Here is a 5042-nt window from a genome sequence, read left to right as displayed (position 1 = left end):
GTGAGCCAGGTGCCCTGGGGAGCTGGGAGAGCCCCCATGGGCGGGCGGGGAGCTTGTGGGGGAGGGAAGGATGAACATGTGGTAGATGGTGGAGGCCGCTGAGGACTCGGAGCTGAGCCCGGAGCATGACCGCTGAGGGGAGGGCGTGCCAGGAGGGGCATGTGGATGTGTGCGTGTGCAGGGCCCTGGTGGGGACCTCAAGTGGTGGCGTGAAGCCCTAGGGGAGACTGCCGCCCACATGGGACTCCCGGGAGGTGAAGGGCCCTCGGGGCAGGGGTGGCTGGCACAGCAGAGAGAGTCCCAGGGAGAGGCTGGGCTGAGGCCTGGGGAGGCAGGAGCGAGGGAAGCCTCCAGAGCAGACTCAGACAGGACCCCAGGCTCCAGATAGGCAGACATGACTGGAGGGCCCCAAACTCTGACTGCCTTAGTGGCCCGTCTCCTGACTCCTGAGGTGGAGGGCTGACAGGGGTGGGGGAGGTCAAGGGTGGGGTCGGAAAGAGAGAGAAACACTCTGTGTGTGTGTGTGTGTGTGTGTGTGTGTGTGTGTGTGTGTGTTAGGAAGAGAGAGAGAGAGAGTGAGTGAGCACGCGTGTGCTGTGTGTGGGGTAGTGCGTTCCGGCTGAGCCTCTCTCCCAAACGCCAGAATATGCCCTCACACAGAAATAGGGAGTCACTCACCCAAGCGTCCCGTGTCTCTGGCCTCTTGTCACTGACTCGGGGTCGCGTGATGCTCTGGGCAGCAGAGGTGACACAGGCACCTGTTCCTGCTGTCTTTCCAGAGGATCTGATCCTGGGGGCCCTGGAAGTAGCCTTAAGTAGCCAAGCGGGGCGGGCCTCCACCAACCAGGCCTCTCTGCTGGCCCCGACTCCCACCCACCTGCCTGGGCCCACACACAGCCGCTCTCCTCATTGGCTGATCTCCTCTCTTCCCATTGCGTCATTTCCTCTGTGCTCTCTGGCGCCGCCCCCCCAACAAACCCCACCCCCCCAACCCCCGGATGTAGCTGCACACTTCCACTCCCACTCCATGCTTCTCTGCTTCTGTTCCAGCCCTTTCAGCCCTTGTCCAATCTTAGCCTCACCTTCCCCTAGTCTCCACACTTGAGGTGGCAGTGGAGAAACACACTTTCTCCTCACCATCATCTCGCATGCTCCCACGCTGGCCACAGTGACTTGCTTGCACTGGAGGCATTGCAATGGACCTGATTCGGATCATCACAGCAGCTGTGACCAGCCCACCTCAGCAACCCTTCAGGGTCACCTGATTGAGACTGAGACGCCTTGGAAAATGTCAGTTTTCGAGGCGGCGGGTGGCAAGCAGCTTGACTTCTGAATGCTCAATGCGCCCTCGGCATGGGATGTTTCCTCACACACATGCTTGTCTGGGTGATTCTGCTTTCCATCTTGGCAACCAAGACAAACGGATTTTCGACTCACCACAGGCCATCTTTTTCTTCTCTATCCCGCACTCTGCTTTCCAGTGTTGGGAAAAAAATGAGCTTGCAAGGTGGTGAATTTTTTAGAGGTGTATATATAGTTACTGATTTAGTATTTCCAATATATATTCAATATTATACATTTACTATATTAAATTATATTCCACTACTATAGCATTTATTAAATTTACTATATTTTATTACTATCGTAATCTTATCTATGAAATTATATATATGTGTGTGCATATATATATATCTATATGGTAAAAGATGACATGGTTGATCAGGGTAGGAAGGATCGAGGCACATGTGAAGAACATCCCAGCAAAATAACAGCACAAGACTCAACCAATTCTAAAAAAGAAAGCAAACAAACAAACAAACAAACAAAAAACACAACCAATTGCTGAGATGACTGGACCAAATTACCACCCATTCCAATTAACCCTGAATGGAAATGACATAAACTCATCAATCAAACACCAGAGATTCGTTCACCAGATGTACAAAAAAAAAAAAAAAAATCTATCTCCTGCCTAGAGGAGACACGTCTCACCAACAAAGTCCAGTGGAAATTACATCCCATGGGCTTTTATGTTTCTTGTTTGTTTCATCTATTCATTTCTCTCTTCAAGATGGTTCTTAGTAGCTTTTACATTCCTTCAGTGACACATTAGTCATTCTGCAGTATGGTCTTTAACCTGATAGAGTTGTGAATTTCTTTCTTCTTCCGGTTGTTGATTTTGTTTTGTGGTTTTTCATTGTTTGCCTCCTGGAGACGATCCTATCCAGAGGTGAGGAGGCAATGCAGTCTGCATCTCTATGCCCAGATCAAAGATGGCCTCGCAACAAAACCGTTGACTAAATCTTGACCATAAGATGCTGCACTCTGCCATCGCCCATGCCCACAATCATGGACATCGGACCATAGAAGAAGAACTCTGCTCTAGCAATGATTAAGGGGAACTGGGCGAGGGGAGAGGGAACTTGGTGTGGGGGAATCAGGGAAATTGCAGGGCCTATAGTACTGTATCGTCAAATGTATCCAAATGAAAAAGAAGCATAATCAAAATCAAAACCGACCACAGGTCACCTTCTGCTTTCACCGGTGTGATCCCATCAGCCCTGTACTTGAAGGCCCTCTAACCAAGAGGCTGCGTCCGGGGCTGGCCCGAGGCTCTTTGCCCAGCACCCAAGGGGATGAGTTTGAAATACGGATTTGTACAAAAGGAAGGTCTGTTCTGTGATTGTTTCCAAGGTTTGCAAAGGTCAGTGGATGGCCATCTTGGCATCGCTATGGTGTCAGGAGATGAAGCCACGGTGTTTCCACGGCCTCTTGCGAGCCTTCCTGACATCCTTGAGAGACATTCCAACAAGAGCAGTATCCCAACGTTTCTCGGCTCCCATTGCCTTTGGCATGCCCCCCCGGAAATGTGCAAGGATACAGTTCCCATGCCATCGCTGCTGCAGCAGCTGATGAGGTGAGGCTGTCGGCAGTCTCTCTGTGGTCCTGCCCAGCTGCCAAGTGGTGCCCATTGTTAAGTTCGGAGACTCCCAGGCTTCCCTGAGACAAGTGTGCTGGAGTGCAAAGGTCTGGAGATCTGGTTGTCTGGTGATCACCCGGCAGCATGCTGTCTGGATGAGTGAGGGCCAGAGGCCAACACACTTCAAGCAGCTAGAAGTGCCTCTGGGTGCTTTCCCAACACCGCATGGCATCTGCACTCAGCTCTTGATGTGGCTGAATGAGTGTACGGTTTGTGCACAGCAGTGGAACATGTTTGTCTGTCCCCTGACAGACCTGGACCCGGATGAGCAAGGCAAGAGCCATTGTGTGAATGGAAGAGACCCGATGATTTGGGGGAAGAGGATGAGTGTGGTGTGGCGGAGAAGAGAGCTGGCACTGCCAGCACCCACGCCAGCCGAGTCCCTATCTGCAGCCCATGTCAGCACCAGGCCAAGGGGCAAGGCCAAGCCTGGCCCTGGCAGGGTAGCCGGCAGGCATGAGGGCAGCTGGGGGCCTGGCAGCCACGTTGTTGGCAGGCGGGGAGGTGAGCCTGGTGGGCCCAGGGCCCCTCAAGCCAGGGCCATGAAGATGCCTGTGAGAGTCTCCTCTTGTGCGAGCCAGGCAGTGACAGTAGCAAGCAGAAGGGCAGGCGTGAGTGTGAGTGTGAGAGTGAGGCCGCACGCTGAGAGGCCGCCGCCACGGGGTGCAGGGGAGCTGGGCAGCCAGAAAGGAAGTGGGCACAGGGTGAAAGGGCAGACCCTGCAGGGCCCGTGGACAGGCAGAAGAGGATGACCTGAGCACAGGGGCGTGTGGTGGAGCCGAGGCTCCGCAGGGCACGGGCACAGGGCCATCATGAGGCCTGGTGTGGAAGGAGTGAGAGGCTGCGTGGCTGTGGGCGGCTGGCTCTGGCCAAAAGGCACGGGCCACAAGTCTCGGACAGGATAGGTGAGGCATGGCCGTGGCCCAGTCTGCCCGGACTCTGGGGAAAGAGGTGGCAGATGTGGGAAAGCAAGTCCATGGTGAGGTGTGCAGGGGCGCAGCTGCTGGGCCTGGCAGGAGGGCAATGGGGGCTGGCCATGGGAGGGAAGGAGCAGCAGGTGGCCTCAGGGCAGAGGGCACGGCCCCCGTGGGGGTGCCGACGGGGTAGCTGAGGGAAACTGGAGCATCCCTGACGGCCATGGGGGCAGGCACAGGACGTGGAAGGGCGTGGCCCGAGCCTGCAGCTGCTGGCAGCATCTGCTGGGGTAAGGGCTGCAGGCAGGTGGGGAGGTCCGGGGAGGGGCAGGCGGACACAAGAGGGGTCTCGGCGGTGGCTGGAGGGTAAGTGCAGCCAAGAGGGGAAGAGGCCCCGGACACTTCCAAGGGACTGAGCATTCCCTCACTGAGGAGGGCTGAGTCTGCCAGAATGCTGGGGAAGGAGGGGGAGGGGCAGGGGGAAATGGTGGAGAAACTGAGGGAGGGAAGCGATGGGATGGAGGTCAGGGCAGAAGGACAAGGTGAACTTCCGGAAGTGTGCGATGTTCCCTGAGTCAGGAGGGCTGACTCAGGCACCGGTGGGGTGTGGGTGTGCCGGGAGCAGCTTGAGATGGGAGAGAGACTCAGGCCAAGGGTGACAAAGACGGGGCGCTGGTCAGGGGAGAGGAGCATCGTGCATATCCTGAAAGTCCAGGTGTACCCTCTTGGAGGAGGGCTGGCTCCTCCTCAGTTCCAGGGCTGCTGGACCAGGAGCCGGAAGAGACACTGGGCTCGGTGGGGCTGGCAGAGCCAAAAGCCCACGAGTTGGCAGGAGAGCCCTGAGTCTGCAGGTGTGCCAGGTCAGGGGGACATGAGGGGAGTGTTTGGGAGTGGCGATAGCCCAGGCTGGAGGGGCTGTGGGGCAGAGCTGAGGGCTGGGCAAGTATGGCAGGGAGCTCTGGGGAGGTGTGAGCCAGGTGCCCTGGGGAGCTGGGAGAGCCCCCATGGGCGGGCGGGGAGCTTGTGGGGGAGGGAAGGATGAACATGTGGTAGATGGTGGAGGCCGCTGAGGACTCGGAGCTGAGCCCGGAGCATGACCGCTGAGGGGAGGGCGTGCCAGGAGGGGCATGTGGATGTGTGCGTGTGCA

This window comes from Ochotona curzoniae, unplaced genomic scaffold (assembly GCF_017591425.1).
Source record: "Ochotona curzoniae isolate NIBS_2020 unplaced genomic scaffold, NIBS_Ocur_1.0 contig_676, whole genome shotgun sequence".
Lineage (NCBI taxonomy): Eukaryota > Metazoa > Chordata > Mammalia > Lagomorpha > Ochotonidae > Ochotona > Ochotona curzoniae.
This window is presented reverse-complemented; position numbering follows the sequence as displayed.